General features: G+C 38.1%; 2 pseudogenes across 1 annotated transcript; both read right to left on the bottom strand.

Annotated features, from left to right (window-relative positions):
* Positions 1 to 466: 466 nt before the first annotated feature.
* On the bottom strand, positions 467 to 932 carry LOC110288912 (annotated as a pseudogene).
* A 9,797-nt stretch (positions 933 to 10,729) lies between these two features.
* LOC110288911 lies at positions 10,730 to 11,186 on the bottom strand (annotated as a pseudogene). The gene is made up of 2 exons (XR_002377311.1): positions 11,141 to 11,186; positions 10,730 to 11,058 (listed from the first exon to the last, which is right to left on the bottom strand). The product of XR_002377311.1 is annotated as an Ig heavy chain V region 3-like (transcript).

The raw sequence follows: 11,186 nt of genomic DNA, 5'->3' as shown, positions 1-11,186 counted from the left end.
TCAGGAGTGATATAGCTGGCTCTTAAGGAAGATGTATTGAAAACAAGCATTCAGTTCACTTAAAGCGTAACATTATAAGAGAAGTATTTATTCCATCAGAACTTATTTATATGATGTTAATGATATTATAATTTATCCAAGCCTACTCAATCAAAGATCAAGTGTCTTAGAACCCCAACATATTTGATCATTGTGCATTTTAACAATATTATATTTTTATTGTTTTACTAAAGAGGAAACATTCCAACAGAGATGGTCACTGCTCAAGAGATTGTCAATAGACATTGTGTTATTGGGGGTAAACCTAATTAACATCATTTTATTTGGTTATAATTTTCAAATTTTGACAAAGACCATATAGTACAGTGAACAGGAACAGATAAAGGGACACTCAGGGTGAATATTTCTGAGCAATAGTCTCCAGGCTAATCTTCTCTGTCATTTTAGCGTCCTACTCCTTGGGAGTTTATGACACACTCATGATGTGGTTGAAACACTGCACTTGTCTAGAACAGTAATCGTCAGCAGAGGCTTCAGATGTCAGGCTGCTGAGCTGCATGTAGGCTGTGCTGGCTGAATTGTCTACAGTCAATGTGGCCTTGCCTTTGAACTTCTGGCCATAGCTAGTACATTTACAGGATAAATATATCCAATCGACTCCTGGCTGTCTCCATGACTCTGCTTCAACCGGTGCATATAGTAGTTAGTGAATGTGTAGTCAGAGGCCTTGTAGGATATCTTCAATGAGGCACCAGGCCTTCTCACCTCAGATTCAGACTGCTGAAGCTGGATCTTGGAATAGATACCTGTGGAGAGAAAGGCAGAACGGATAGCATTGTCATCTAAGGCTCTTTCTTTATTTCACAGAAGAAACTGGGGAGCCACATACCGGTAGATGCTGCCCATAGAAAGAGAATACAGCTCCATTCCATGGTGAAGGTCAGAGTGTTCAGTAACTGTGGCGAGGAAACTGATTATACATTGGTTGGGTGTGGATATCTCTTTATGAAACAACCATAAATTTGTGTAATTTGCATATTTATGAGCAGTGAACTTGCTAGATAAGAATCTAGTCCAGGAAGAATAGAAGGAGAAAGAGAACATTTTGGTCAGATGGCAGCATGCTAAGATCCATGTCCTAATCATTTCTGAAGAAATGCATCCCTTGCTCTTTCCCTGAGCCCTCTGCAGATGTGTGCATGTAACATCAGGACCTAAGCTCTCAAAGGATTTCTGACCTCAGACTATTGTTCCCCTTTGGGACAATGCTATCAGATGAATTTGTAGAAAGTGGTTGTGATACTTTTAGTAACTGGAAATTTCAAAACTTACAAAGATATGGGAGTTTGAAGCCTCTTTTATATACATGCAATGAATATTTGCCTTTATAGACAGTCTGGATACAAAAACAACTTACTAAAATGAATTACTAGCAAATCAAACATTGTTGCAGGACTATCTATAATAACTAAAATATAGAAAAATGCATAGCTGTCTGCAGGTGATTGTATAATGAAAGTGTGATTATATATAATATGATATATTATATCACAACAGAAATATTCTATTTGAGAGAATAAGAAAGTTTCATCACATGCGGTAAAATCAATGCAATTGTAGATAAGTGTATTAGTGGAGACCTATAGCCTTAAAGATAAAAGCTTCTTTGTGCAGTGTGCAATGATAGATTCAGACATTCCTTACTGGTCAAAGTTTTGAGAATTATTTAAAGAGCACTCAGTCACAGTTTAGTCCTCTTTATCAACCTCCCCACAAATGAGANATTGGAAAGAACATAAGATACAGAATGTGGGATCAATGGACATGAAATGCTATCTCAGAAAGTGACATGACCATTCCACACATGAACTCTTAGCAGATACACTTACCACCACAAAATCTGAATAAATCAAGCCAATCAAAGTTAAAGTATGAGAGTATTTGAGATAGCTAAGTGATGGCTTGGATCCACATAGTAGAATGTTAGTGTTGGATTACATAAATGTGACACTAAGGGTAATACATCCACCTTGGAGCCTATGACTTCTGCTTTCATTACTGAACAAAGTGTATCTATATTTTTAAAATACTACAACACAATGGTGAGGGACTATTGAGGTAAATCACCAAGCTTTTGGTATATTGTCATTTGAGAACTGATGAGCAACATATAATTCCTTGTCTTTGGACAGGTTCTAGATGTTCCTTATGTACTAGTTAATGTCAAACATATGTTTATGTACATAGCAATGATTGGACTTCCTATACTGTTAGGTAATTTAAAAACATGGTCAGGAAGTTGGGAAAGAGGTATACTGGAAGATGCCAGTAGAAAACAGAAGGACATAGTGGGGTACACATGATCATGAAATATTTCCTACACTAATAAAATTTTCAAAGAATAAGAAACACATTCTGAAAATAGAATAGCAACCTTTACATATGGTTCGAATTTTCATGTACATGAATATAAAACACTGTGCATATTTCTATAATTTTTAATCTTTCATTTCTTGATTGCCCTATATTTATTTATTATGCTGAACACTATTGTTTATACACTATAATGTAATAATATACAAAATTGTATGTAACATGCAATATCTAAGAGATACTAATGAAATATTCATCTAATGACTGCATATCTTCATTAATTTAGTTAGTATATTGGAAAATATGGCTGAGGACTCTAATACTTTTCATCACTTTGAGTACTCATGAATGTCTGCATCAATCATTACACATTGCACACAGGAGCTTCTTTATCTAGGCTGAGAACAGCACTAATCTATTATATGAACATTTATAAGGCTGTTGGACATCTTCAATTCACCAATACCACTAGCTATCTCTCTCGTCCTGAGCCATGGGATTTTGACCATGTTTAATTGGAGGAAGTTGTTCCTATGCAATAGACCACAAGTCTAATCAGAAAACAGCTGGTCACTGCATAACAGTTTTTCACTAATCGGTACATCTTACCTGAAGGCTGAGATTGTAGACTGCATGGTTAGGCACAGTATAACATAACTGATGTCTTTGAAGTTTTTCTAAACTGCATGACATTGTTCTCTGGGTCAGTTGAAGTTTGGTGTCTCTATGCCCTGTACCACAGTCCTTAGCTAATAGTATAACACTGTTGAAGATCAAAAACACAAGATACATCACATTCTGGCAAGGAAAACAGTCTTTAGTTGCTGGCAGGAGTGAAAACTTGTACAACCACTCTGGAAATCAGTCTTGGGATTTCTAAGAAAATCAGGAATAGTTCTTTCTACCCAGCTATAACACTCATGGACATATACCCCACATATCTCCATCATATACTAGGATGTGTATTCTACTATTTATTAATAGTAATAAATAGTTTATTGCAGCTCCTTTTGTAATAGCCAGTGTCTGGAAAAAACTTAGTCACCCCTCATTCAGAGAATGGATATAGAAAATGTGGTTCATACACAATGGAATCCTAAGTCATACCTGGTAAATAAGATTTTTTTTTATTTTCAAGTTTTATTTATTATTATATCTAAGTACACTGTAGCTGTCTTCAGACACACCAGAAAAGTGCATTAGATCTCATTGCAGATGGTTATGAGCCAACATGGTTGCTGGGATTTGAACTCAGGGACTTTGAATGAGTAGTCAATGCTCTTAACTGCTGAACCATCTCTCCACTTCAGCTATTAAAAGCAAGGGTATAATGAATTTTGCAAACAAAGGTATGGAACTATGAAATATCATCCTTGCATCCAGTGCTCCCGCTCTCTAGGCTTTCCATCTACAAGATTCCATCAGTTTGTGTTTAATCTATTGTTTCTAATTCCATTTTTAAATCTTACACATTTTAATTATTACCTTCACCTGTTTATTTGTATTTTCCTGTATTTCTTAATGGATTTATTCATCTCCTATTTAAAGACCTCCATCATTTTTATAAGATTGGGTTTAAGGTCATTTTCTTGTATCTTGATTGTGTTAGGCTATCCAGGGCATGCTGTAGTTGGTTAACTATGCGTTGGAAGTGTCAGGTTGCCCTCGATTTGTTGATGCTCCTTGAAGTGTCTTTAGCAACATAGATGGCATTTGTCCTGGATCTTCTTGTAGTCACTATTGAGAGGAAGATGAACCTCAATGGGCCTAGTATGATAGGCCTCTGATGGATATCTTTGTTCTGTATGGTTCCTGTCCTACAGTTCTGTATGATTCAGGAGCATCAGATTCAATGAACATGGGCAAAGAGGTGGCAGGAGATTGGATGTCCCTCTGTATGGGAGTGACCTTAGCTGTGACACAGTACTTTGGGGATATGTAATCTGAAGAGGTAACTACTGTATCCAGAAACACCCCTAGTGGAGCAATAGGGATTCCAACCCACCCAGAAAACTTTCAACCCAAAACTTTTCCTGTCTACAAGAAATGCAGGGACAAAGATAGTGAAAATGACCAACATACTGGCCAAACTAGAGGCTAGTCCATGGGCAAGCACCAATCCCTGACATTATTAATGGTTCCCTTTTTGTGCTTTCAGATAGGTGTTTCTCATAGTTATCCTCTGAGAGGCTCCGCCCAGCAACTGTCTGAAACAGATGCAGAGAGACGCATAGCCAAACATTGGATGGAACTATGGGAGTCTTGTGGAGTAGTTTGGAGAAGAATTGAGGGATCTGGAAGAGATAGAAACTCCCAAGGAACATCAAGAGAGCTAAGTAACACAGATGCTTGGGGGATCTCAGAGACTAAATCACCAAGAAAATCACATACATGGACTAGAACTAGGACCCCTGAACTTATGAAGCAGATGTGCAGCTCAGTCTTCCTGGGACTCTCCCAAAACCAGAGTGGGGGTGGTCTGTAAAGCTGTTGCCTTCTTGTGGATCCTGTTCTCTGAACTTGTCTGCCTTGTCTGGCTGCATTGGGAAAGAATGTTTCTAGTACTGAATACTCTTGATGTGCAAGGTAGGGGGATACCTAGGAAGGAGAGGGCTTCACCCACTCAGAGGAGAAGAGGATAAGGGAGAGAAGGTGTGAAAGGGGACTGGGGAATATGAAGTGAACAAATAAAAATATCAACAAAAAAAACCCACTAAAATTTAATGTTCCAATTTGACCACAGTGTGAGGAGAATAAGCAAGAATATAAGTGATAACAAATAAGCACGTGTATACTGCAAAATTTTAAGTCTTTCTTGTTTTTGATATGAGTGTAAACTAATGTAGTGACTTTGGAAATAAGTCTGAAAATGTCACTAATAATAATAAACAAAATCGTGTTTATCCCAGATATATCTCACAAAGGCATGCCCTCAAATGTTCTATATATTATTACAGAGACACTAACACATCCATGTTTATTGCTGCTCCATTCGCAGCATTGGGAAATGGAATCCACCTAGACCTGTAACAAAAGAAAAATGGATATTGACATTGTGGGATGTATAGACAATGGAACACTACTCATACTAAAACATGAAATACAAAATCTTAAAGTATCAAATGGGCCTAGAAGAAGATATGTTGAATGGGGTCACCTAAGTCCATAAGAAAAAATTCTCCATGTTTTCTTTCATATACATTGCTTATTTGAGTATTTTATTGCATGTTGAATTTGTAGAAGGTGAGATTATGTATGTATATATATATATACATATACACATATATATGTATATATATGCTTAGTATTTTTATGTGGCTCCTGATAATTATTGTAAAATTTAGTGGTTTGCTGCCACTTCTGCCTGCTCGTGGGTAATTTATCCTCTTCTTTGTTTGCCATGTCCAACTTTAACACAATAGGTATTGTTTTATTTTACCATATTTTAGTTTGTCATGCTTTGTTGCTTTGTTGTTATGTCTTAGACTTCTGCTCTTTTATACAGGGAGATAGAAAGTTAGTATATCCAGAGGTGTGGGGAGAGGTGGAGAGGAATTCTTAGGAGCAGGAAAAAATGAAACTCTAATAAGGATATATTGTATGACAAAAGAATCTGTATTCAATAGAAGGGGAAAACTTTAACAAAAAAGGAGGGCAGAAGAGGAAGAGGAAGAAAGAAGAAGAACAAACAGAAGAAGAAGAAGAAGAAGAAGAAGAAGAAGAAGAAGAAGAAGAAGAAGAAGAAGAAGAAGAAGAAGAAGAAGAAGAAGAAGCAGAAGAAGAAGAAGAAGAAGAAGAAGAAGAAGAAGAAGAAGAAGAAGAAGAAGAAGAAGAAGAAGAAGAAGAAGAAGGAGGAGGAGGAGGAGGAGGAGGAGCAGGAGGAGCAGGAGTTGGAGGAAGAAAAGGAGGAGGAGGAAAGAAAGGAGGAGGAGGAAAGAAAGAGAGAGAAAGAAAAAAGAAAGAGAGAAAGAAAGAAAGAAAGAAAGAAAAGAAAAGAAAAGAAAAGAAAAGAAAAGAAAAGAAAAGAAAAGAAAAGAAAAGAAAAGAAAGACAGGAAGGAAGGAAGAAAGGAAGGAAGGAAGGAAGGAAGGAAGGAAGGAAGGAAGGAAGGAAGGAAGGAAGGAAGGAAGGAAGAAGCTGTGATAGTAGAAATGGGCCACTAGGGTTCCAGGAATTAAAGGAAATGATGTAATGAAATACAGATAAAATGAATGCAGAGAATGCATAGAGATGAGGCAGAATGGTTCAAACATGAAATGGTGCTGGTAAAGTAGAATAAGATAAGGGTGTAGGATAAATCAAAGTTAAGTGTTATAAGAAAGGTAAGATGAAATCTAGGATCATTCAATGCAACTAAAAACAAAACTATAGAGGATATAAAATGTATGTAGCATATATACATACAAACCAGGGATCCTGGGAGTAAAACAAAGTACAGTATGGAGTAAAAAGAGATAAATATTATAATTTTATTTCTTTGATGAACTGTATGAGAAATAATGAACAGTTCATAGCTGCCTAGAATACATTTAGGAATATTTATGTGTTGAAAGAGTAATTTAATGTTTAGATTATCATAGCATTTATGGATATGCTGATAGAGTGGCTTTATCAAAATTAATACATTTAAGGAAAATCTATGAATAACTTGTAATATGTAGGTAATACTTGCAGTTAAGTGACTCAAATTGCCTCAGAGGTCTGTGCCGGGTTATGCTCTGTGGTTATCAGATATACATGCTTGCAGAAAGACAAGTAGAAAGTAGATGGGTGAGCAGTGTGTTCTATTTTGACTTAGGTATATTTGAACAGAGGTACCTACATGGGTAGACAGTAAAGCTGCCAGAAAACATGAGTTATTAAATGAACATCTCAGTGCCAGTCACAAGATAAGATACTATAAGTTAATGGTCACAGAGTCCTCATAGGTGCCAAAAAAGTATGAGGTATTGCAGTTGCTCTAAGTTTCACACAATAACTACACAATTACACACTCATTTCTGAATAGGAATTTAATCATCCAATAGATTAAAAGAGCCAGAGGACCTAGCTACAAAGAAACTGTCTTTCATACATAACAAGACTCACACACATACGAACCTACAGAAACTGTGACAAGATACACAAATTATGCATATAATCTCCATGGAGTCCCAGTGCTAAGTGAAAGTCATGGCCACAGGTTTTAACCATGACCAAGAAGTTTTTGAAATTGACACTGACTTGCAAGGAGAAATCAGATTTCTCTAATGGAGCAACATTGGGTCTATTAACCACACTTAAGGTTGGAAATATGTCCAGCAATAGAAGGCCAACACAAAGTAAGAAGTTCTATGCTCAGGGCCTGTTAGCAGTACTAACAGCTCTGCTGGTTGTGTGAACATATGTAGCAGAGGAGGCCTTATCTGGCATCAATGGGAGGGAAGGTCCTCAGTCCTGTGGAGGATTGATGCCCAGCATCCTCTTTCCCAGTTTTCCCTCTAGAAACCCCCTAGCCTTTCTCCCCTCTCCCTGCTTCTATAAGGGTGCTCCCTCACCCACTCACCCACTCTACCTCCCTGTTCTGGCATTGCCCTACACTGGGGTATTGAGCCTTCACAGGACCAAGGGACTCTCCTCCATTAATACCAGGCAAGGCCATCCTCTGCTACAAATGCAGGTGGAGCCATGGGATTTTCCATGTGTACTCTTTGGTTGATGGTTTAGTCCTTGGGAGCGCTGTGGGGTCTGATTGGTTGATATTGTTGTTCTTTCTATAGGATTGCGAAAGTCTTCAGCTCCTTCATTTCTTTCCCTAACTCCTCCACTGGTATCCCAGTTCTGTGCTCACTCTGTTGGTTGGCTGAAAAAATCTGTCTATATTGGTCAGGTACTGGCAGAACCTCTTAGGAGACAGCTATATCAGGCTTCTGTCAGCAAGCACTTATTGGCATCAGCACTAGTGTCTGGGTTTGGTGACTTGATATGGGATGGATCCCCAGGTAGGGAAGTCTCTGGGTGGCCTTTCCTTCAATCTCTGCTTGATTCTTTGTCCCTATATTTCCTGGACAGGAGAAATTCTGGGTTAAAATTTTTGAGATGAGTTTGTGGTCCCATTGCTCAACTGAGGGTTATGCTTCTCTACTCTAGATGGTCTCTACAGGTTCTATCTCCTCTTTTTACTTATTCATGTCACACCTTTGTTTACAGAGTTCAGCTGAAGGTAGAAATGACTCTAACTTACCTGGGAATAATGATTTATGCACCAGAGATTTTTAAGTTGTGCAAGTATTAATATAATATCCCTGTCAAAACCATGTTCCTTCTTGGTGGCAGTGGGATCCAGCTCTAACAGTACCCATTTCTAAAATGGAGATAACAGGCTTTTTTTTCTGTCTTCCTTAAGCTACACATAGAGCAACTGTATACAGATGATAAATCATTGACTTTACATGGTTAAATAAGCAAAGTAAAAAGACTTACATAATAATGGTACAGAGGAGTGAGAGTGTTGATATTACAAACTAAAATGTGGAACCATATCAGGATCTGGCTGACCCTTAGAAGCTGAAACATTTTTGAACTTAGGGCTGAAATATGCCTGAACTAACAATAAGGATGAATAGTTGATGCAAAAAAAAAAAACCTGCTTAGAGAAAAATCAAAGCAACTAACCAGGTGAAAACTCAGAATCTTAGAGATCTGCAATGAGAATCACAGAACTGAACAAACTCTCAAAGACTATGCCACCAACCAAAGAACACATATGAGCTAGACTGAAGCACCTGGCACATATGTAGTAAAGGACTGCCTAGTCTGGAACCAATGGTAGTGGATGAACTTAATTCTGCATTGATGTGATGACCTAGCAAAGCAGGGAGCAGGAGGAGTGAGAAGGTGGGAGGGAGCTCCCTCTTTGAGGCAAAAGGAAGAGAGTATGAGGTGAAGACCTCTTGGATAGAGGAATCAGCATGAGGCCAATATTTGGAATATGAATAAGTAAAATATTTTTTTAAAGAAGGAAATTGGAGAGACCTTATACTAGAAACCTAAATATACACCTTAAAGATTTGGGGGAAATAAAAAGCAAGCTCACATATTTAGCAGGAGATGGCCTAGTCAACCATCATTGGGAAGAGAGGCCCCGTGGTCTTGTAAACTTTATATGCCTCAGTATAGGGGAAAGCCAGGGACAAGAAGTGGGAGTGGGTGAGTAGGGGAGTAGGGGGGGGGTATGGGAGACTTTTGGGATAGCATTTGAAATATAAATGAAGAAAATACCTAATAAAAATTAGATATTAAAAAAAAGCAAGCACACTCAAGAGAAGCAGACAGCACAAAATAATCAAATACAGGACAGAAATCAATCAAAAAAAAGGAACAATAAAAGAATCAAGCAAATCACAAGCTGGTTCTGTGAGAAAATCAACAAGACAGACAAACCCTAAGCCAAGTTAATGAAAAGACAAGCATACAGTATCCAAATGACAACATCAGAAATGACAAGGTAGATATGACAACAAACATTGAGGAAATTGACAGAATTATTAAGTGTTACTTCAAATTTGAATATCACACAAAATTTAAAATATAAACAAACATCTACCTAAACCTGAATGAAGGGCAGGTCATCCTGCCTCGCCAACTCTGACAACTCAGCCTGCCAGTCTCAGATGAGGTCTGCTCTAAAAGATCATAAGAGAGTAAAAGGATGAAAACTATTTCCAATAAAATGGTAGCAAGAAACAAGCTCTAGCAACCTGTCTAATATCAACTAAAAACAACTATCAACCAAAAGTTATCAAAAAGTATAGGGAATGAAAATTCATACTCATCAAAGGAAAAATCTACCAGGATGAACTCTCAATTATGAACCTGTTATATTCTGAAAGCCTGGAACTTCTATGGGACTATACAAGCAGAGTAATCAAAAGAAGTCACATAAGACAGTGATGAAAGTACTTTTTTGTTTACCCACAAGTTGGTGGGCTTTTACAGGTCAAAGTCATATTATAATTTATACCTAGCAAATCCAGTGGAAGTTCTGCTGTTTCTAAAAATCCATGCATATTTTATCATGCCTAACCACAGTTTCTTTTTTATTGTTTTATTAAAAAAGAAATATGTCAACAGAGATGGTCACTGGAGAGGAAGGTGATTGACAAGGTATGGGATACTCTAGGAGCATTCTAAATCACTCTCACATGATTAATCGATGTCCATTTGCCAAGTGGACAAAAGCACTACAGGACTCTAAGGAACACACACAGAAACTGACTATCTAAATGGCTGTATCTGAGCAAGTCTACAAGCAAATCTTCTCTGAGTCTCCTCAGTCCTAGGGCAGTTTGCTACTCCTCCAGGGTTTCTGACACTCTCAGGATGTGGTTGCAACACTGTGTCTTGCACAGTAATAGACCGCAGAGTCCTCAGATGTCAGGCTGCTGAGCTGCATGTAGGCTGTGCTGGAGGATTTGTCTACAGTCATTGTGGCCTTGCCCTTGAACTTCTCATTGTAGTTAGTACCACCACTATTAGGATTAATATTTCCAATCCACTCAAGGCCTTGTCCAGGACTCTGTTTTACCCAGTCCATCCAGTAGCTGGTGAAGGTGTAGCCAGAAGCCTTGCAGGACATCTTCACTGAAGCCCCAGGCCTCACCAACTCAGCCCTAGACTACTGCAGTTGGACCTGAGAGTGGACAACTATGGAGAGAAAGGCAGAGTGAATGTCATTGTAACCCAAGAATGTGTCCAGAACTCAAGCCTGCTATTGTGAGCCCCTTACCTGTAACTGTTGCTACCAAGAAAAGGATGATACAGCTCCATCCCAT

The sequence above is a fragment of the Mus caroli genome, unplaced genomic scaffold (assembly GCF_900094665.2).
Source record: "Mus caroli unplaced genomic scaffold, CAROLI_EIJ_v1.1 scaffold_17983_1, whole genome shotgun sequence".
Taxonomy (NCBI): domain Eukaryota; kingdom Metazoa; phylum Chordata; class Mammalia; order Rodentia; family Muridae; genus Mus; species Mus caroli.
The sequence above is the reverse complement of the archived record's forward strand: the minus strand, read 5'-3'. Positions and strand labels throughout refer to the sequence as shown.